The following is a 23862-nucleotide window of genomic DNA, read 5'->3' as shown; positions in this document are numbered from 1 at the left end:
AAACCATGCTCGGCCAAAACATGGAAAAAACAACACATAGAAATAGAAAACTAGAACACTCCCACATAGAAACGGAAACCTGTCACGTCCTGACCATAGTAAGATGTAATTTTCTATAGTAGAGTAGGGCAGGGTGTGACAGGGGGTGTTTTTGTGTTTTTCTATGTTTTCTATTTCTATGTTTAAGTTCTACTTTTTCTATTTCTATGTTGGGATTGTTTGGGGGTTGATCTCTAATTGGAGGCAGCTGATCCTCGTTGCCTCTAATTAGAGATCATATTTAAGTAGGGGGTTTTTCTTCCTGGGTTTTTGTGGGTAGTTGTTTTCCTGTTTAGTGTGTATGTTCACCTGACGGAACCGTTATCGGGCGTTTTGCTGTTTTGTGAAAGTATATTCGTTAAAAGTTAATATGAGCGCTCTACACGCTGCACCTTGGCCCCCTTTTATACGACCCGCGTTACAAAACCATACCCGGCCGAAACATGGAAAAAACAACACATAGAAATAGAAAACTAGAACACTCCCACATAGAAACGGAAAACCCCCAACACACAAAAACAACCCCGGTTCCACCCCATTATACTACTATGGCAAAATGACCTCTTTACCTGGTCAGGACGTGACAGCTCTACGGACAATTTCCTTCCACCTCATGGCTTGGTTTTTTGCTCTGACATGTACTGTTAACTGTGGGACCTTATATAGACAGGTGTGTGCCTTTCCAAATCATTTGTTGTTTGTTTTTGGGTTATAAATCATTATGGGGTATTGTGTGTAGATTGATGGGAATTGTAACGTAACAAAATGTGGAAAAAGTCAAGGGGTTTGAATACTTTCTGAAGGCTCGGTATGTGTCATATATTTGGACAGGAGGTTAGGAAGTGCAGCTCAGTTTCCACCTCATTTTCTCTTGAGAGCCAGGTCTGCCTACGGCGGCCTTTCTCAATAGCAAGGCTGTACATAGTCAAAGCTTTCCTTAATTTTGGGTCAGTCACAGTGGTCAGGTATTCTGCTACGGTGTACTCTCTGTTTAGGGCCAGATAGGATTCCAGTTCGTCGCTCACTATCTCTCTCTCTCTCACTATCTCTCTCTCTCTCTGTCGCTCGCTCTCTCTCTCTATTTCTCTCTCTCTCTCCGTTTCCCTCTCTCTCTCCCTGTTACCTTCTCTCTCTCTCTCTCTCTCTCTCTCTCTCTCTCTCTCTCTCTCTCCCTGTCTCCCCCCTCTCTCTAGCTCTCTCTCCCTGTTTCCTTCTCTCTCTCTCTCCCTGTCTCCCCCTCTCTCTAGCTCTCTCTCCCTGTTTCTCTCTCTTTCTCTCTCCCTGTCTCCCCCTCTCTCTAGACATTTATGTTGTCTATATTTTATGCTGTCTGTGACAGTGAGGTTATATAGCTGAGGGCTGTCTGCCTTGATGTTAACACAGCGAGTTAACAATGCCTTCGTACAGGAGTACAGAGGTAGATCTATGTGATATAGAGGTAGATCTATGTGATATAGAGGGAAATCTTTGTGATATAGAGGTAGATCTATGTGATATAGAGGTAGATCTATGTGATATAGAGGGAGATCTATGTGATATAGAGGTAGATCTATGTGATAGTGTTAAATACAGTCCTACAGTAGTATAGAGGGAGATCTATGTGATATAGAGGGGAGATCTATGTGATATAGATGGAGATCTATGTGATATAGAGGTAGATCTATGTGATATAGAGGTAGATCTATGTGATATAGAGGGAGATCTATGTGATATAGAGGGAGATCTATGTGATATAGAGGGAGATCTATGTGATATAGAGGGTAGATCTATGTGATATAGAGGTAGATCTATGTGATAGTGTTAAATACAGTCCTACAGTAGTATAGAGGGAGATCTATGTGATATAGAGGGAGATCTATGTGATATAGAGGGAGATCTATGTGATATAGAGGTAGATCTATGTGATATAGAGGGAGATCTATGTGATATAGAGGTAGATCTATGTGATATAGAGGTAGATCTATGTGATATAGAGGGAGATCTATGTGATATAGAGTTAGATCTATGTGATATAGAGGTAGATCTATGTGATATAGAGGTAGATCTATGTGATATAGAGGTAGATCTATGTGATATAGAGGTATATCTATGTGATATAGAGGTAGATCTATGTGATATAGAGGGAGATCTATGTGATATAGAGTTAGATCTATGTGATAGTGTTAAATACAGTCCTACAGTAGTATAGAGGGAGATCTATGTGATATAGAGGGAGATCTATGTGATATAGAGGGAGATCTATGTGATATAGAGGTAGATCTATGTGATATAGAGGTAGATCTATGTGATATAGAGGTAGATCTATGTGATATAGAGGGAGATCTATGTGATATAGAGGGAGATCTATGTGATATAGAGGGAGATCTATGTGATATAGAGGGTAGATCTATGTGATATAGAGGTAGATCTATGTGATATGTTAAATACAGTCCTACAGTAGTACAGAGGGAGATCTATGTGATATAGAGGGAGATCTATGTGATATAGAGGGAGATCTATGTGATATAGAGGTAGATCTATGTGATATAGAGGGAGATCTATGTGATATAGAGGTAGATCTATGTGATATAGAGGTAGATCTATGTGATATAGAGGGAGATCTATGTGATATAGAGTTAGATCTATGTGATATAGAGGTAGATCTATGTGAAATAGAGGTAGATCTATGTGATATAGAGGTAGATCTATGTGATATAGAGGTATATCTATGTGATATAGAGGTAGATCTATGTGATATAGAGGTAGATCTATGTGATATAGAGGCAGATCTATGTGATTTAGAGGTAGATCTATGTGATATAGAGGTAGATCTATGTGATATAGAGGGAGATCTATGTGATATAGAGGTATATCTATGTGATATAGAGGTAGATCTATGTGATATAGAGGTAGATCTATGTGATATAGAGGCAGATCTATGTGATTTAGAGGTAGATCTATGTGATATAGAGGCAGATCTATGTGATTTAGAGGTAGATCTATGTGATATAGAGGCAGATCTATGTGATTTAGAGGTAGATCTATGTGATATAGAGGTAGATCTATGTGATATAGAGGGAGATCTATGTGATATAGAGGTAGATCTATGTGATATAGAGGTAGATCTATGTGATATAGAGGGAGATCTATGTGATATAGAGTTAGATCTATGTGATATAGAGGTAGATCTATGTGATATAGAGGTAGATCTATGTGATATAGAGGTAGATCTATGTGATATAGAGGTATATCTTTGTGATATAGAGGTAGATCTATGTGATATAGAGGTAGATCTATGTGATATAGAGGCAGATCTATGTGATTTAGAGGTAGATCTATGTGATATAGAGGTAGATCTATGTGATATAGAGGGAGATCTATGTGATATAGAGGTAGATCTATGTGATATAGAGGTAGATCTATGTGACATAGAGGTAGATCTATGTGATATAGAGGCAGATCTATGTGATTTAGAGGTAGATCTATGTGATATAGAGGTAGATCTATGTGATATAGAGGTAGATCTATGTGATATAGAGGCAGATCTATGTGATTTAGAGGTAGATCTATGTGATATAGAGGTAGATCTATGTGATATAGAGGGAGATCTATGTGATATAGAGGTATATCTATGTGATATAGAGGTAGATCTATGTGATATAGAGGTAGATCTATGTGATATAGAGGCAGATCTATGTGATTTAGAGGTAGATCTATGTGATATAGAGGTAGATCTATGTGATTTAGAGGTAGATCTATGTGATTTAGAGGTAGATCTATGTGATATAGAGGTAGATCTATGTGATTTAGAGGCAGATCTATGTGATTTAGAGGTAGATCTATGTGACATAGAGGTAGATCTATGTGATATAGAGGTAGATCTATGTGATATAGAGGCAGATCTATGTGATATAGAGGTAGATCTATGTGATATAGAGGCAGATCTATGTGATTTAGAGGTAGATCTATGTGATATAGAGGGAGATCTATGTGATATAGAGGTATATCTATGTGATATAGAGGTAGATTTATGTGATATAGAGGTAGATCAAGTTGATATAGAGGCATATCTATGTGATATAGAGGGAGATCTATGTGATATAGAGGTATATCTATGTGATATAGAGGTAGATCTATGTGACATAGAGGTAGATCTATGTGACATAGAGGCAGATCTATGTGATATAGAGGCAGATCTATGTGATTTAGAGGTAGATCTATGTGATATAGAGGCAGATCTATGTGATTTAGAGGTAGATCTATGTGATATAGAGGTAGATCTATGTGATATAGAGGTAGATCTATGTGACATAGAGGTAGATCTATGTGATATAGAGGTAGATCGATGTGATTTAGAGGTAGATCTATGTGATATAGAGGTAGATCTTTGTGATTTAGAGGCAGATCTATGTGATATAGAGGTAGATCTATGTGATATAGAGGTAGATCTATGTGATATAGAGGTAGATCTATGTGATATAGAGGTAGATCTATGTGATATAGAGGCAGATCTATGTGATTTAGAGGTAGATCTATGTGATATAGAGGTAGATCTATGTGATATAGAGGCAGATCTATGTGATATAGAGGTAGATCTATGTGATATAGAGGTAGATCTATGTGATATAGAGGTATATCTATGTGATATAGAGGTAGATCTATGTGATATAGAGGCAGATCTATGTGATATAGAGGGAGATCTATGTGACATAGAGGTAGATCTATGTGATATAGAGGCAGATCTATGTGATATAGAGGTAGATCTATGTGATATAGAGGCAGATCTATGTGATTTAGAGGTAGATCTATGTGATATAGAGGGAGATCTATGTGATATAGAGGTATATCTATGTGATATAGAGGTAGATTTATGTGATATAGAGGTAGATCAAGTTGATATAGAGGCAGATCTATGTGATATAGAGGGAGATCTATGTGATATAGAGGTATATCTATGTGATATAGAGGTAGATCTATGTGACATAGAGGTAGATCTATGTGACATAGAGGCAGATCTATGTGATATAGAGGCAGATCTATGTGATTTAGAGGTAGATCTATGTGATATAGAGGCAGATCTATGTGATTTAGAGGTAGATCTATGTGATATAGAGGTAGATCTATGTGATATAGAGGTAGATCTATGTGACATAGAGGTAGATCTATGTGATATAGAGGTAGATCTATGTGACATAGAGGTAGATCTATGTGATATAGAGGCAGATCTATGTGATTTCGAGGTAGATCTATGTGATATAGAAGTAGATCTATGTGATATAGAGGCAGATCTATGTGATTTAGAGGTAGATCTATGTGATATAGAGGTAGATCTATGTGATATAGAGGCAGATCTATGTGATTTAGAGGTAGATCTATGTGATATAGAGGTAGATCTATGTGATTTAGAGGCAGATCTATGTGATATAGAGGTAGATCTATGTGATATAGAGGTAGATCTATGTGATATAGAGGTAGATCTATGTGATATAGAGGTAGATCTATGTGATATAGAGGCAGATCTATGTGATTTAGAGGTAGATCTATGTGATATAGAGGTAGATCTATGTGATATAGAGGCAGATCTATGTGATTTAGAGGCAGATCTATGTGATATAGAGGTAGATCTATGTGATATAGAGGTAGATCTATGTGATATAGAGGTATATCTATGTGATATAGAGGCAGATCTATGTGATATAGAGGGGAGATCTATGTGACATAGAGGTAGATCTATGTGATATAGAGGCAGATCTATGTGATTTAGAGGTAGATCTATGTGATATAGAGGTAGATCTATGTGATATAGAGGTATATCTATGTGATATAGAGGTAGATCTATGTCCTCTGTGACTGGTGCCATCAGGTCCATGCAGCTAGACGACGAAGGGTTATCGTGGTGTGTTTGTAGCACATGGGCATGTGTGAAAACGTAGTCCCTCAGACTGTCGCCTCGTTAGCTCGAGCGTTTTGACGTGACGCATAACTACAGCTGGTTCTGGACTACAACGGACCGCAGTGATGTCATTTACGGTATTAAATACGGCAGACAGGCTGTAAATCTGACTGTAGTCAGAACGATACCCGGGCAGAGATCAACTGAGCTGATAAGCATCAATCTGTTTTTTTGTCTTCGTCTCCAAGAAAATGTGTCTGTCTTCTGTGCCGCGGGTCGCATTACGGGTCCGTGTGAACCAGTGAGGGTTTTTGTAAAAGTGACACCACAGGCTGACCGTAATCTGGAGTACCGATCTCCTCAGCAACACATCAGAAGGTAGTCATCACCCTGATCTGATAAACATCTTGTCCTGTCTTCTGTTGGCAAATTACATTGAATCTGTTAACCTCTCTCAGGCACACACACGCACGCACGCGCACGCACACACACACACACACACACGCACACACACACACACACACGCACACACGCACACACACACACACAAACACGGAACACACGCTTCAACAGCCAGTGGAAAAATCAGAGCGCCAAATTCAAAAAACAACAAAATGTCATAATTCAAAGTTCTCAAACATACGACTATTTTACACCATTTTAAAAGATACACGTCTCCTTAATGTAACCACGTTGTCCGATTTCAAAAAGGCTTTACGGCGAAAGCATAAAGTTAGATTATGTTAGGACAGGTTCAACACAAGAAAAACCACACAGCCATTTTCCAAGCAAGGAGATGCATCACAAATACCAGAAATAAGCACTAACCTTTGACGATCTTCATCAGATGACACTCCTAGGACATCATGTTACACAATACATGTATGTTTTGTTCGATAAAGTTCATATTTATATCCAAAAACAGCATTTTACATCGGCGCTTGATGTTCAGAAAATATTTTGCCTCCAATACTGCCGGTGAATCAGCACAACAATTTACAAAAATACTCGTCATAAACGTTGATAAAATATTAAATTGTTATTCAAAGAATTATAGATGAACATCTCCTTTATGCTAACGCTGTGAAAGATTTCAAAATAACTTTACTGGGAAAGCACACTTTGCAATAATCTGAGTACTGCGCTCAGAAAAATACGCTACGCAATACAGATACCTGCCATTTTGGAGTCATCTAAAATATTAAATAGCATTAGAAATATTCACTTACCTTTGATGATCTTCACCAGAAGGCACTTCCAGGAATACCAGGTCCACAATAAATGTTGTTTTGTTCGATAAAGTCCATCATTGAAGTCCAAATACCTCCTTGTTGTTTGCTCGTTCAGTAAGCTACTCCAAATGTAGGAAGCGCAGCCAAAATGTCACGCCGAAAAGTCAAAAAAAGTTATATTTATGTTCGTTGAAACATGTCAAACGTTGTATAGCATCAATCTTTAGGGCCTTTTTAACTTAAAACTTCAATAATATTCCAACCGGACGATTCCAATGTCTTGAAAAACGTTTTGGAACACAGCTACCTCCCCACGTGAATGCGCGCCAATGAACTCATGTCCTTTCCTGAGTCAACATCTTCCAACTTCCTTTGTTCCCTCTCTGTTCACTGCAAAAGCCTGAAACTAGGTTCAAAAGACTGTTGACATCTAGTGGAAGCCTTAGGAAGTGCAAAATTAACCCTAAATCACTGTGTGTTGGATAGGCAATGACTTGAAAAGACTACAAGCACCAGATTTCCCACTTCCTGGTTAGATTTTTCTCAGGTTTTTGCCTGCCATATGAGTTCTGTTATACTCACAGACATCATTCAAACAGTTTTAGAAACTTCGGAGTGTTTTCTATCCAAATCTACTAATAATATGCATATTCTAGTTCCTGGGCCCGAGTAGTAGGCCGTTTAATTTCGGTAATTTTTTCATCCGGCCGTGAAAATACTGCCCCCTACCTTAGAGAAGTTAAGGAATCTGTTAAGGAATCCGTTAAGGAATCTGTTAAGGAATCCGCTAAGAAAATAAAATGAAGGAAACACCTTTTATTGCAGATCAAGTTCTTTGTGCTGTTTAAATGTTTAGGATGCCTCTGTGTGGATTTTCTTGCTTGTATTTCAGATCATCTCTACTGTACTTGTTTGTGTTTGGTGTAGTTCCTCCATGTATTCTGGCCATCTTTTTGATTCCTTCGGTTGAGACCAATGAAATCAGATTACCTCGTAAAGATTGCGTCTTCGTTCCCTTCATTTGAGGAAGACGACTGATTAAATATTGTATTATTTAAAAATGAGTTTTTAAATGTAAACCAAAAAAAAAAAAACGTTTTAAATACCTATAACATTACACATTGACAGAATCCATTTGAAACTTTTAATTTAACAAATAAATGTTGAACAAATTCTTATTTACAATGACGGCCTCCCCCGGCCAGAACCCAGACGTTGCTGGGCAAAATTGTGCAGCGCGTTTGAACCCACGTCCCATGTTAATTCTCCTTCCTTTCCTGCAGGTTCTAGACATTAAGAAGAAGCTGAAACAGTCCAAAAGGTTCTGGTCCAACCTGCCGGATGAGATCTGTACTAAAGACAAGTTGACCGAGCCAGATGAAGAGCAGTGCTGGAATAGTCACGCTAAGGCCAGGTGAGAGGTGTTCAGATCACACGCCCGTAGACCTACACTAACTAGTCCTATAACTAGTCTGATGAGGTCTGAACAGTGCTGGAATAGTCACGCTAAGGCCAGGTGAGAGGTGTTCAGATCACACGCCCGTAGACCTACACTAACTAGTCCTATAACTAGTCTGATGAGGTCTGAACAGTGCTGGAATAGTCACGCTAAGGCCAGGTGAGAGGTGTTCAGATCACACGCCCGTAGACCTACACTAACTAGTCCTATAACTAGTCTGATGAGGTCTGAACAGTGCTGGAATAGTCACGCTAAGGCCAGGTGAGAGGTGTTCAGATCACACGCCCGTAGACCTACACTAACTAGTCCTATAACTAGTCTGATGAGTTGACCCTCAGCTGGTCCAGAACTATGGTACTCTGACTCCTTGGTACAGAACAAGGGAGACCCAGTGTTGTAGACTCTCAGCTGGTCCAGAACTATGGTACTCTGAGTCCTTGGTACAGAACAAGAGAGAACCAGTGTTATAGACCCTCAGCTGGTCCAGAACTATGGTACTCTGAGTCCTTGGCACAGAACAAGAGAGAACCAGTGTTATAGACCCTCAGCTGGTCCAGAACTATGGTACTCTGAGTCCTTGGCACAGAACAAGAGAGACCCAGTGTTGTAGACCCTCAGCTGGTCCAGAACTATGGTACTCTGAGTCCTTGGTACAGAACAAGAGAGACCCAGTGTTGTAGACCCTCAGCTGGTCCAGAACTATGGTACTCTGAGTCCTTGGTACAGGACAAGAGAGAACCAGTACTACAGCGATGCCAAGGTCAGATAAGACAGACATATTGTTTACCTGTGAATCTCTGACACTTTATGGATATGGTGAGATGTTCTCATCTATTCCTGTACAATAACGTGTTTATAGATGCTTGGAATGAAAGCCAGAAGCTCTCTCTCTCTCTCTCTCTCTCTCTCTCTCTCTCTCTCTCTCTCTCTCTCTCTCTCTCTCTCTCTCTCTCTCTCTCTCTCTCTCTCTCTCTCTCTCTCTCTCTCTCTCTCTCTCTCTCTCTCTCTCTCTCTCTCTCTCTCTCTCTCTCTCTCTCTCTCTCTCCTCTTTCCCTCCATCCCTCTGTTCCTCTACCCTCCATCCCTCTTTCCTCTACCCCTCCATCCCTCTGTGCCTCTACCCCTCCATCCCTCTACCCCTCCATCCCTCTGTTCCTCCACCTCCATCCCTCCACCCCTCTACCCCTCCATCCCTCTGTTCCTCTACCCCTCCATCCCTCTGTTCCTCTACCCCTCCATCCCTCCATCCCTCTACCCCTCCATCCCTCTCTCCCTCCATCCCTCTGTTCCTCTACCCTCCATCCCTCTGTTCCTCTCCCCTCCATCCCTCTGTTCCTCTCCCCTCCATCCCTCTGTTCCTCTACCCACCCTCTGTTCCTCTACCCCTCCATCCCTCTACCCCTCCATCTCTCTGTTCCTCTACCCCTCCATCCCTCTGCCCCTCTACCCCTCCATCCCTCCATTCCTCTACCCCTCCATCCCTCTGTTCTCTCCCCCCTCCATCCCTCTCCCCTCCATCCCTCCTTCCTCTACCCCTCCATCCCTCCACCCCTCCATCCCTCTTCCTCTACCCTCCATCCCCCATCCCTCCATCCCTTCCTCCACCCTCCATCCCTCTCCCTCCATCCCTCTGCTCCCTCACCTCCATCCCTCTGTTCCTCTACCCCTCCATCCTCTACCCCCTCCATCCCTCTGTTCCTCCACCCCCTCCATCCCTCTGTTCCTCTCTCCATCCCTCTGTTCCTCTACCCTCCATCCCTCTGTTCCTCTACCCTCCATCCCTCTGTTCCTCTACCCCTCCATCCCTCTGTTCCTCTACCCCTCCATCCCTCCATCCCTCTACCCCTCCATCCCTCTACCCTCCATCCCTCTGTTCCTCTCCCTCCATCCCTCACCCCTCCATCTCTCTGTGCCTCTACCCTCCATCCCTCTACCCCTCCATCCCTCTGTTCCTCTACCCCTCCATCCCTCCATCCCTCTACCCCTCCATCCTTGTCCTCTACCCCTCTACCCCTCCATCCTCTACCCCTCCATCTCTCTGTTCCTCTACCCCTCCATCCCTCTGTTCCTCTACCTCCATCCTCTGTTCCTCCACCCCTCCATCCCTCTGTTCCTCTACCCCTCCATTGTCTCCCCTCCATCCCTCTGTTCCTCTACCCCTCCATCCCTCTGTTCCTCTACCCCTCCATCCCTCCATCCCTCTACCTCCATCCCTCTGTTCCTCTACCCCTCCATCCCTCATCCTCTACCCCTCCATCCCTCTGTTCCTCTACCCCTCCATCCCTCCGTCCCTCTACCCCTCCATCCCTCCGTCTTATCCCTCTACCCTCCATCTCTCTGTCCCTCTACCCCTCCATCTCTCTGTCCCTCTACCCCTCCATCCCTCTGTTCCTCTACTCCATCCCTCTGTTCCTCTACCCCTCCATCCCTCTGTTCCTCTACCCCTCCACCCCTCCATCCCTCTGTTCCTCCACCCCTCCATCCCTCTGTTTCTCTACCTCCCAGAGTCATAACTACAGCAGATGGTGTCATAAAAGATCAATTAATTTCCCCTGTTTGTGCCAGTTCTTCCCCCACCCTTCCCCACCACCAAACCACCCTGGCTAGGTAAGTGGAGCTTGGATGGTCCCTACGCCAGCTTCTGGATGACTTCTGGATGAATGAAACATTGATGGGCATCAGACAGCCAGACAGGCCAGGGCCCAGATCTCTGGAGGACCTCAGGAAGCAGACAGCCAGACAGGCCAGGGCCCAGATCTCTGGAAGACCTCAGGGAAGCAGACAGCCAGACAGGCCAGGGCCCAGATCTCTGGAAGACCTCAGGGAAGCAGACAGCCAGACAGGCCAGGGCCCAGATCTCTGGAGGACCTCAGGGAAGCAGACAGCCAGACAGGCCAGGGCCCAGATCTCTGGAGGACCTCAGGGAAGCAGACAGCCAGGCAGGCCAGGGCCCAGATCTCTGGAGGACCTCAGGGAAGCAGACAGCCAGACAGGCCAGGGCCCAGATCTCTGGAGGACCTCAGGGAAGCAGACAGCCAGACAGGCCAGGGCCCAGATCTCTGGAGGACCTCAGGGAAGCAGACAGCCAGACAGGCCAGGGCCCAGATCTCTGGAGGACCTCAGGGAAGCAGACAGCCAGACAGGCCAGGGCCCAGATCTCTGGAGGACCTCAGGGAAGCAGACAGCCAGGCAGGCCAGGGCCCAGATCTCTGGAGGACCTCAGGGAAGCAGACAGCCAGACAGGCCAGGGCCCAGATCTCTGGAGGACCTCAGGGAACAGGAGAGGACTGGATCAGAGAGAGAGGACTGGATCAGAGAGAGAGGACTGGATCAAGAGAGAGGACCCAGCAGAACTGGAGAGGACTGGATCAGAGAGAGAGGACTGGATCAGAGAGAGAGGACTGGATCGAGAGAGGGACCAATAGACAGGGAGAGAGGGACCAATAGACAGGAGGAGGGAGTAGGGAGAGAGGGACCAATAGGAGGAGGGAGTAGGGAGAGAGGGACCAATAGGAGGAGGGAGCAGGGAGAGAGGGACCAATGGAGGAGGGAGTAGGGAGAGAGGGACCAATAGGAGGAGGGAGTAGGGAGAGAGGGACCAATGGGAGGAGGGAGTAGGGAGAGAGGGACCAATAGGAGGAGGGAGCAGGGAGAGAGGGACCAACGGGAGGAGGGAGCAGGGAGAGAGGGACCAAAGGGAGGAGGGAGCAGGGAGAGAGGGACCAATAGGAGGAGGGAGCAGGGAGAGAGGGACCAATAGAAGGAGGGAGCAGGGAGAGAGGGACCAATAGGAGGGGAGTAGGGAGGGAGGGACAAAGGAGGAGGGAGTAGGGAGACAGGGACCAATAGGAGGAGGGAGCAGGGAGAGAGGGACCAATAGGAGGAGGGGAGCAGGGAGAGAGGGACCAATAGACAGGAGGGAGTAGGGAGAGAGGGACCATACAGGAGGAGGGAGTAGGGAGGGAGGGACCAATAGGAGGAGGGAGTAGGGAGAGAGGGACCAATAGGAGGAGGGAGTAGGGAGAGAGGGACCAATGACAGGAGGAGGGAGTAGAGAGAGGGACCAATAGGAGGAGGGAGCAGGGAGAGAGGGACCAATGGGAGGAGGGAGTAGGGAGAGAGGGACCAATAGGAGGAGGGAGCAGGGAGAGAGGGACCAATAAGGAGGAGGGGAGTAGGGAGAGAGGGACCAATAGGAGGAGGGAGTAGGGAGAGAGGGACCAATAGGAGGAGGGAGTAGGGAGGGAGGGACCAATAGGAGGAGGGGAGTTAGGGAGAGAGGGACCAATAGGAGGAGGGAGTAGGGGAGAGAGGGACCAATAGGGAGGAGGGGGAGTAGGGAGAGAGGGACCATAGGGAGGAGGGAGCAGGGAGAGAGGGACCAAAGGGAGGAGGGAGCAGGGAGAGAGGGACCAATAGGAGGAGGGAGTAGGAGGGACCACTAGGAGGAGGGAGCAGGGAGAGAGGGACCAATAGGAGGAGGGAGTAGGGAGAGAGGGACCAATAGGAGGAGGGAGTAGGGAGAGAGGGACCAATAGGAGGAGGGAGCAGGGAGAGAGGGACCAATAGGAGGAGGGAGTAGGGAGAGAGGGACCAATAGGAGGAGGGAGTAGGGAGGGAGGGACCAATAGGAGGAGGGAGTAGGGAGAGAGGGACCAATAGGAGGAGGGAGCAGGGAGAGAGGGACCAATAGGAGGAGGGGAGTAGGGAGAGAGGGACCAATAGGAGGAGGGAGTAGGGAGAGAGGGACCAATAGGAGGAGGGAGCAGGGAGAGAGGGACCAATAGGAGGAGGGAGTAGGGAGAGAGGGACCAATAGGAGGAGGGAGTAGGGAGAGAGGGACCAATAGGAGGAGGGAGGTAGGGAGAGAGGGACCAATAGGAGGAGGGAGTGAGGGGGAGAGGGACCAATAGACAGGAGGGAGTAGGGAGAGGGACCAATAGGAGGAGGGAGCAGGGAGAGAGGGACCAATAGGAGGAGGGAGCAGGGAGAGAGGGACCAATAGACAGGAGGGAGCAGGGAGAGAGGGACCAATAGGAGGAGGGAGCAGGGAGAGAGGGACCAACAAGAGGAGGGAGCAGGGAGAGAGGGACCAATAGGAGGAGGGAGCAGGGAGAGAGAGGGACCAATAGGGAGGAGGGAGCAGGGAGAGAGGGACCAATAGGAGGAGGGAGCAGGGAGAGTGTAGAATGCAGGAGGGATTGTGCAATCAGCATTACTAGTCCTGTCTGGTTGGATTATACAGCCCAGCTTTACGACCTGTTCAGGACCACTGACAGCTGCTCTCTGAGTGCTGGAGAATCTCTTCAGGACCACTGACAGCTGCTCTCTGAGTGCTGGAGAATCTCTTCAGGACCACTGACAGCTGCTCTCTGAGTGCTGGAGAATCTCTTCAGGACCACTGACAGCTGCTCTCTGAGTGCTGGAGAATCTCTTCAGGACCACTGACAGCTGCTCTCTGAGTGCTGGAGAATCTCTTCAGGACCACTGACAGCTGCTCTCTGAGTGCTGGAGAATCTCTTCATGGACCACTGACAGCTGCTCTCTGAGTGCTGGAGAATCTCTTCAGGACCACTGACAGCTGCTCTCTGAGTGCTGGAGAATCTCTTCTCTAGGACCACTGACAGCTGCTCTCTGAGTGCTGGAGGACCACTTCCTCTTGAGAACGCTCCACACGATCCATTTAATTGAATAATTTCCTTTCCAATGAAATGTGATTGTATTTTAATAGGTGTTCCTCAGAGATGTACCTGAACAGGTGTTGTTGTTATCCTCCGTCTCCCAGGTATTTTCCTGAGGTGGTGAAAGACGGCCTCACCAACCAGCTGAACAACCCTGAGGTCGCGGTGGACATCACTAGACCGGACACTCTGATTCGCCAACAGATCATGACGCTCAGGGTGATGACGAACAAGCTGAAAAAACGCCTACAACGGAAACGACATTTTCTTTCAGGACTCCAGTAAGTTCCAAACGATACCCTATTCTCTCTGTAGTGCACTACCTTGACCAGGGCCCATAGGGAATAGGGCTCTATTCTCTCTGTAGTGCACTACCTTGACCAGGGCATGCTCTTAGTGCACTACCTTGACCAGGGCTCATAGGGAATAGGGCTCTATTCTCTCTGTAGTGCACTACCTTGACCAGGGCCCATAGGGAATAGGGCTCTATTCTCTCTGTAGTGCACTACCTTGACCAGGGCCCATAGGGAATAGGGCTCTATTCTCTCTGTAGTGCACTACCTTGACCAGGGCTCATAGGGAATAGGGCTCTATTCTCTCTGTAGTGCCCGGCGTGCACTACCTTGACCAGGGCCATAGGGAATAGGGTTCTATTCTCTCTGTAGTGCACTACCTTGACCAGGGCCCATAGGGAATAGGGCCCTATTCTCTGTAGTGCACTACCTGACCAGGGCCCATAGTGAATAGGGCTCTATTCTCTCTGTAGTGCACTACTTTGACCAGGGCCCATAGGGAATAGGGCTCTATTCTCTCTGTAGTGCACTACCTTGACCAGGGCCCATAGGAATAGGGTTCTATTCTCTGTAGTGCACTACCTTGACCAGGGCCCATAGGGAATAGGGCTCTATTCTCTCTGTAGTGCACTACCTTGACCAGGGCCCATATTGAATAGGGCTCTATTCTCTGTAGTGCAATTACTTGACCAGGGCCCATAGGGAATAGGGCTCTATTCTCTCTGTAGTGCACTACCTTGACCAGGGCCCATAGGGATAGGGCTCTATTCTCTCTGTAGTGCACTACCTTGACCAGGGCCGGGTCATAGGGAATAGGGCTCTATTCTCTCTGTAGTGCACTACCTTGACCAGGGCCCATAGGGAATAGGTTCTATTCTCTGTAGTGCACTACCTTGACCAGGGCCCATGGGAATAGGGCTCTATTCTCTCTGTAGTGCACTACCTTGACCAGGGCCCATAGGGAATAGGGCCCTATTCTCTCTGTAGTGCACTACTTTGACCAGGGCCCATAGTGAATAGGGCTCTATTCTCTCTGTAGTGCACTACCTTGACCAGGGCCCATAGGGAATAGGGCTCTATTCTCTCTGTAGTGCACTACCTTGACCAGGGCCCATAGGGAATAGGGTTCTATTCTCTCTGTAGTGCACTACTTTGACCAGGGCCCATAGGGAATAGGGCTCTATTCTCTCTGTAGTGCACTACCTTGACCAGGGCCCATATGAATAGGGCTCTATTCTCTGTAGTGCACTACTTTGACCAGGGCCCATAGGGAATAGGGCTCTATTCTCTCTGTAGTGCACTACCTTGGCCAGGGCCCATAGGGAATAGGGTTCTATTCTCTCTGTAGTGCACTACCTTGACCAGGGCCCAAGGAATAGGGCCCTATTCTCTCTATAAGTGCACTACTTTGACCAGGGCCCATAGTGGGAATAGGTGCTCTATTAGTGCACTACTTTGACCAGGGCCCATAGGGAATAGGGTTCTATTCTCTCTGTAGTGCACCACTTTGACCAGGACCCATAGGGAATAGGGTTCTATTCTCTCTGTAGTGCACTACCTTGACCAGGACCCATAGGGAATAGGGCTCTATTCTCTCTATAAGTGCACTACTTTGACCAGGGCCCAAGGAATAGGGCTCTATAGTGCACTACTTTGACCAGGGCCCATAGGGAATAGGGCCTCTATTCTCTCTGTAGTGTACTACTTTGACCAGGGCCCATAGGGAATAGGGTTCTATTCTCTCTGTAGTTCACTACCTTAACCAGGGCCCATAGGGAATAGGGCTCTATTCTCTCTGTAGTGCACTACTTTGACCAGGGCCCATAGGGAATAGGGTCTCTATAGTGCACTACCTTGACCAGGGCCCATAGGAATAGGGCTCTATTCTCTCCATGTAGTGCACTACTTTGACCAGGGCCCATAGGGAATAGGGCTCTATTCTCTCTGTAGTGCACTACTTTGACCAGGGCCCATAGGGAATAGGGTTCTATTCTCTCTGTATGACCAGGTTGTACTACCTTGACCAGGGCCCATAGGGAATAGGGCTCTATTCTCTCTGTAGTGCACTACCTTGACCAGGGCCCATAGGGAATAGGGTTCTATTCTCTCTGTAGTGACTACTTTGACCAGGGCCCATAGGGAATAGGGCTCTATTCTCTCTGTAGTGTACTACTTGACCAGGGCCCATAGGGAATAGGGGCTCTATTCTCTGTAGTGTACTACCTTGACCAGGGCCCATAGGAATAGGGCTCTATTCTCTCTGTAGTGCACTACTTTGACCAGGGCCCATAGGGAATAGGGCTCTATTCTCTCTGTAGTGCACTACTTTGACCAGGGCCCAAGGAATAGGGCTCTATTCTCTCTGTAGTGCACTACTTTGACCAGGGCCCATAGGGAATAGGGCCCTATTCTCTGTAGTGACTACCTTGACCAGGGCCCATAGTGAATAGGGCTCTATTCTCTCTGTAGTGCACTACTTTGACCAGGGCCCATAGGGAATAGGGCCTATTCTCTCTGTAGTGCACTACTTTGACCAGGGCCCATAGGGAATAGGGCTCTATTCTCTCTGCAGTGTCACTACCTTGACCAGGACCCATAGGGAATAGGGCTCTATTCTCTCTATAAGTGCACTACTTTGACCAGGGCCCATAGGGAATAGGGCTTCTCTATAGTGCACTACTTTGACCAGGGCCCATAGGAATAGGGTTCTATTCTCTCTGCAGTGCACTACCTTGACCAGGGCCCTAGGGAATAGGGCTCTATTCTCTCTGAAGTGCACTACCTTGACCAGGGCCCATAGGGAATAGGGCCCTATTCTCTCTATAAGTGCACTACCTTGACCAGGGCCCATAGGGAATAGGGCCTCTATAGTGCACTACTTTGACCAGGGCCCATAGGGAATAGGGCCCTATTCTCTCTGTAGTGCACTACTTTGACCAGGGCCCATAGGGAATAGGGCCCTATTCTCTCTACAGTGCACTACCTTAACCAGGGCCCATAGGGAATAGGGCCCTATTCTCTCTGCAGTGCACTACCTTGACCAGGGCCCATAGGGAATAGGGCCCTATTCTCTCTACAGTGCACTACCTTGACCAGGGCCCATAGGGAATAGGGCCTCTATTCTCTCTATAAGTGCACTACCTTGACCAGGGCCCATAGGGAATAGGGCCCTATTCTCTCTGTAGTGCACTACCTTGACCAGGGCCCAGGGAATAGGGCCCTATTCTCTCTGCAGTGCACTACCTTGACCAGGGCCCATAGGGAATAGGGCCCTATCTCTCTGTAGTGCACTACTTGACCAGGGCCCATAGGGAATAGGGCCCTATTCTCTCTACAGTGCACTACCTTGACCAGGGCCCATAGGGAATAGGGCCCTATTCTCTACAGTGCACTACCTTGACCAGGGCCCATAGGGAATAGGGCCTATTCTCTCTACAGATGCACTACCTTGGCTACCAGGGCCCATAGGGAATAGGGCCTATTCTCTCTGCAGTGCACTACCTTGACCAGGGCCCAAAGGGAATAGGGCCTATTCTCTCTGTAGTGCACTACCTTGACCAGGGCCCATAGGGAATAGGGCCCTATTCTCTCTACAGTGCACTACCTTGACCAGGGCCCATAGGGAATAGGGCCCTATTCTCTCTACAGTGCACTACCTTGACCAGGGCCCATAGGAATAGGGCCATTTTCTACAGTGCACTACCTTGACCAGGGCATAGGGAATAGGGTTTTTTGCGCTAATATCTACCTCTGAACGCCTATTTTTAATGGAATATCTACATAGGCGTACAGAGGCCCATTATCAGCAACCATCACTCCTGTGTTCCAATGGCACATTGTGTTAGCTAATCCAAGTTGATCATTTTAAAAGGCTAATTGATCATTAGAAAACCCTTCTGCAATTATGTTAGCACAGCTGAAACACTGTTGTACTGATTAAAGAAGCAATAAAACTGGTCTTCTTTAGACTAGTTGATTATCTGGAGCATCAGCGTTGTGGGTTCGATTACAGGCTCAAAATGGCGAGAAACAAAGAACTTTCTTCTGAAACTCGTCAGTCTATTCTTATTCCATGAGAGAAATTGGAAAGAAACTGAAGATCTCGTACAACGCTGTGTCTACTCCCTTCACAGAACAGCGCAAACTGGCTCTAACCAGAATAGAAAGAGGAGTGGGAGGCCCCGGTGCACAACTGAGCAAGAGGACGATGGAACAGACGCCTCACAAGTCCTCAACTGGCAGCTTCATTAAATAGTACCCGCAAAACACCAGTCTCAACGTCGACAGTGAAGAGGCGACTCCGGGATGCTGGCCTTCTAGGCAGAGTTGCAAAGAAAAGCCATATCTGAGACTGGCCAATAAAAATAAAAGATTAAGTTGGGCAAAAGAACAAAGACACTGGACAGAGGAACTCTGCCTAGAAGGCCAGCATCCCGGAGTTGCTCTCTCCACTGTTGACGTTGAGACTGGAAACCCAATCCATGGTGCTGTTGGATCCAGATATGGGAACCCAGACATGGTGCTGTTGGATCAGGCCAACTTATTTCTATTGTGTGGGCCTCTCCGTATCTCTCCGTATCTCTCCGTATCTCTCCGTATCTCTCTGTATCTCTCTCCGTATCTCTCTGTATCTCTCTCCGTATCTCTCTCCGTATCTCCTTCTCCGTATCTCTCCGTATCTCTCCGTATCTCTCCGTATCTCTCTCCGTATCTCTCTCCGTATCTCTCGTATCTCTCTCCGTGTCTCTCTCCGTATCTCTCCGTATCTCTCTCCGTATCTCTCTCCGTATCTCTCCGTATCTCTCCGTATCTCTCCGTATCTCTCTCCGTATCTCTCTCCGTATCTCTCTCCGTATCTCTCCGTATCTCTCCGATATCTCTCCGTATCCCTCCGATCGTCTCTCCGTATTCTCTCCATATCTCTCTCCGTATCTCTCCGTATCTCTCCGTATCTCTCCGTATCTCTCTCCGTATCTCTCTCCGTATCTCTCCGTATCTCTCTCGTATCTCTCTCCGTATCTCTCCGTATCTCTCCCCGTATCTCTCTCCGTATCTCTCTCCGTATCTCTCTCGTATCTCTCTCCGTATCTCTCCGATCTCTCCGTATCTCTCCGTATCTCTCTCCGTATCTCCCGTATCTCTCCGATCTCCGTTCTCTCTCAGTATCTCTCTCCGTATCTCTCCGTATCTCTCCGTATCTCTCCGTATCTCTCTCCGTATCTCTCTCCGATCTCTCCCGTATTCTCTCCGTATCTCTCCGTATCTCTCTCCGTATCTCTCTCCGTATCTCTCTCCGTATCTCTCCCTTATCTCTCTCTCCGTATCTCTTTCCGTATCTCTCTCCGTATATCTCTCCGTATCTCTCTCCTTATCTCTCTCCGTATCTCTCCGTATCTCTCTCTGTATCTCTCTCCGTATCTCTCTCCGTATCTCTCTCCGTATCTCTCCGTATCTCTCTCCGTATCTCTCTCCGTATCTCTCCGTATCTCTCTCTGTATCTCTCTCCGTATCTCTCGTATCTCTCTCTCCGTATCTCTCCGTATCTCCCGTATCTCTCCCCGTATCTCTCTCCGTATCTCTCCAGATCTCTCCCGTATCTCTCTCCGTATCTCTCCGTATCTCTCTCTGTATCTCTCTGTATCTCTCTCGTTCTCTCCGTGATCTCTCTCCGTATCTCTCCGTCACTTCTCTCCGTATCTCTCTCCGTATCTCTCTCCGTATCTCTCCGTATCTCTCCATCTCCAGTATCTCTCCGATCTCTCCGTATCTCTCCCCGTATCTCTCTCCGTATCTCTCCGTATCTCTCCGTATCTCCGTATCTCTCTCTGTATCTCTCTGTATCTCTCTCCGTATTCTCTCCGTATCTCTCTCCGTATCTCTCCGTATCTCTCCGTATCTCTCCGTATCTCTCTCCGTATCTCTCTCCGTATCTCTCCGCATCTCTCCGTATCTCCGTATCTCTCTCCGTATCTCTCTCCGTATCCTCTCCGTATCTCTCCGTATCTCTTCCGTATCTCTCTCCGTATATCTCTCCGTATCTCTCTCCTATCTCTCCGTATCTCTCTGTATCTCTCTGCAGTATCTCTCTCCGTATCTCTCCGTATCTCTCTCCGTACTCCGTATCTCTCTCTGTATCTCTCTCCGTATCTCTCTCCGTATCTCTCCCGTATCTCTCTCCCGTATCTCTCTCCGTATCTCTCTCCGTACTCCGTATCTCTCCGTATTCTCCGTATCTCTCCCGTATCTCTCTCCGTATCTCTCCGTATCTCCGTATCTCTCCGTATCTCTCTCCGTATCTCTCACCGTATCTCCCTATCTCTCTCCGTATCTCCGTATCTCCGTACTCTCTCTGTATCTCTTGTATCTCTGTATCTCTCTCTGTATCTCTCTCCGTATCTCTCCGTATCTCTCCGTATCTCTCCGTATCTCTCCGTATCTCTCTCCGTATCTCTCTCCGTATCTCTCCGTACTCTCTCCGTATCTCTCCGTATCTCTCCGTATCTCTCTCCGTATCTCTCCGTATCTCTCCGTATCTCTCCGTATCTCTCTCCGTATATCTCTCCGTACTCTCTCCGTATCTCTCTCCGTATCTCTCTGTATCTCTCTCCGTATCTCTCCGTATCTCTCCGTACTCCGCATCTCTCTCTGCTATCTCTCTCCGCATCTCTCTCCGTATCTCTCCCGTATCTCTCTCCGTATCTCTCTCCGTACTCCGTATCTCTCTCCGTATCTCTCCGTATCTCTCCGTATCTCTCTCCGTATCTCTCTCCGTATCTCTCCGTATCTCTCCGTATCTCTCTCCTATCTCTCCGTATCTCTCCGTATCTCTCTCCGTATCTCTCTCCGTATCTCTCCGTATCTCTCCGTATCTCTCCGCATCCCTCTCTGTATCTCTCCGTATCTCTCTCCGTATCTCTCTCCGTATCTCTCTCCGTATCCTTTCTCCGTACTCTCTCTCCGTACTCTCTCCGTACTCCGTATCTCTCTCTGTATCTCTCTCCGTATCTCTCTCCGTATATCTCTCCGTATCTCTCCTTATCTCTCTCCGTATCTCCGTACTCTCCGTGTCTCTCCGTACTCGTATCTCTCTGTATCTCTCTCCGTACTCCGTATCTCTCCGTATCTCTCCATCTCTCTCCGTATCTCTCCGTATCTCTCCGTATCTCTCTCCGTATCTCTCCGTATCTCTCCGTATCACTCTCCGTATCTCTCCGTATCTCTCTGTATCTCTCTCCGTATGGGCGACAACCTCGAAAAACTTAAAAAACTAGAAAACTAGTAAAAACTCAAAACTCAAAAAACTGGAAAACTCAAAAATGCTAAAAACATAAAAACACTAAAAAACTCTAAAAATTAAAAAAATTATAGAAAAATTATAAAAAAGCCAAATAACTGAATTCATTACAACATTTACATTTTAGTCATTTAGCAGACGCTCTTGTCCAGAGGGACTTACAGTAGTGAATGCAGACATTTATCTTTATTTATTTTTATTTTTTTCCCATACTGGTCCCCCCCGTGGGAATCGAACCCACAACCCTGGGGTTGATCAAGGCAGTAAACCTTCAGACGGTCAGCTATCTGCTTTGAGTCTGTTTGGATCCTCACTCATTGTGCTGTGTGTGTGTGTGTGTGTGTGTGTTGTGTGTGTGTGTGTGTGTGTGTGTGTGTGTGCGTGTGTGTCCGTCCTGTGTGTGTGTGTGTGTGTGTGTGTGTGTGTGTGTGTGTGTGTGTGTGTGTGTGTGTGTGTGTGTGTGTGTGTGCGTGCGTGTGTGTGTGTGTGTGTGTGTGTGTCCGTCCTGTGTGTGTGTGTGTGTGTGTGTGTGTGTGTGTGTGTGTGTGTGTGTGTGTGTGTGTGTGTGTGTGTGTGTGTGTGTGTGTGTGTGTGTGTGTGTGTGTGTGTGTGTGTGTGTCTCTCTAGGCGACGAGGGCAGCGGTAGCGGTAGTGGCTGTCCAGAGCGATGTACCACAGAGTTTGTGTTTGTGGGTTCGGAGTCCCCCGTGGTCGGAGCGGACAGGAGCGACGAGCGAGTTTCGACTGCATCAGGCAGCGCCGCATCCGTCCAGAACTTCTCTACCGCTGCTACTGACCTTCTCTCACGGCGCTGTCCTGGTCCAGGAGATAATAATACCAGCCGGGCTGAGAGGACCACCCGCCGCTACGACCTCTGGCACCAATCAGACAGCCAGCCAGCCGGTCGGGGTACTGACTGTTAGAGTTCTCTAACCAGAACCGGACTACGTACTACCCTTTCGGACCCTTTCCCCCCCTCCCCCACCACCAACACCATGAAGAGAGATGGTCACAGTTAGTTTACTGTAGTAGACTGAGGATTGGTGTGAGTGTTACAGTGCTGCATCCTGCTTTGGCCCCAAAGAGCTCTCTGCTCTGCTCTAATCTGTTCTAATCTGTTCTGCTCTGTTTCTAATCTGTTTGCTCTTGTTCTAATCTGTTCTGTTCTAATCTGTTCTGTTCTAATCTGTTCTGCTCTAATCTGTTCTGCTCTAATCTGCTCTGTTCTGCTCTGCTCTAATCTGCTCTGTTCTAATCTGTTCTGTTCCTAATCTGTTCTGCTCTAATCTGCTCTGTTCTGCTCTGCTCTAATCTGCTCTGTTCTGCTCTGCTCTAATCTGTTCTAATCTGTTCTGCTCTGTTCTAATCTGTTCTGTTCTGTTCTAATCTGTTCTGTTCTGTTCTAATCTGTTCTAATCTGTTCTGTTCTAGTCTGTTCTAATCTGTTCTGTTCTGTTCTGCTCTGTTCTAATCTGTTCTGTTCTTGTTCTGATCTGTTCTGCTCTGTTCTAATCTGTTCTGCTCTGTTCTAATCTGCTCTGTTATAATCTGTTCTGCTCTTTTCTAATCTGCTCTGCTCTAATCTGTTCTGCTCTTTTCTAATCTGTTCTGCTCTGTTCTAATCTGCTCTGTTATAATCTGTTCTGCTCTTTTCTAATCTGCTCTGCTCTAATCTGTTCTACTCTGTTCTGCTCTGTTCTTCTCTGTTCTAATCTGTTCTGCTCTGTTCACTCTGTTCTAATCTGCTCTGCTCTGTTCTAATCTGCTCTAATCTGTTCTAATCTGTTCTAATATGCTCTGCTCTGCTCTAATCTGTTTCTAATCTGTTCTGCTCTGTTTCTAATCTGCTCTGTTCTAATCTGTTCTAATCTGTTCTGCTCTGTTCTAATCTGTTCTAATCTGTTCTGCCTCTGTTCTAATCTGCTCTGTTCTAATCTGTTCTGCTCTGTTCTTCTGTTCTAATCTGTTCTTCTCTGCTTTCGGTGACGTCCA

General features: G+C 46.8%; 1 pseudogene; it reads left to right on the top strand.

The window, feature by feature from the left end:
- Positions 1-22793, top strand: part of LOC106575051 (glypican-6-like) — a 359575-nt pseudogene extending 336782 nt beyond the window's left edge.
- The last annotated feature ends 1069 nt before the right edge of the window (positions 22794-23862 follow it).

The sequence above is a fragment of the Salmo salar genome, chromosome ssa16 (assembly GCF_905237065.1).
Source record: "Salmo salar chromosome ssa16, Ssal_v3.1, whole genome shotgun sequence".
Taxonomy (NCBI): domain Eukaryota; kingdom Metazoa; phylum Chordata; class Actinopteri; order Salmoniformes; family Salmonidae; genus Salmo; species Salmo salar.
This window is presented reverse-complemented; position numbering and strand designations above follow the sequence as displayed.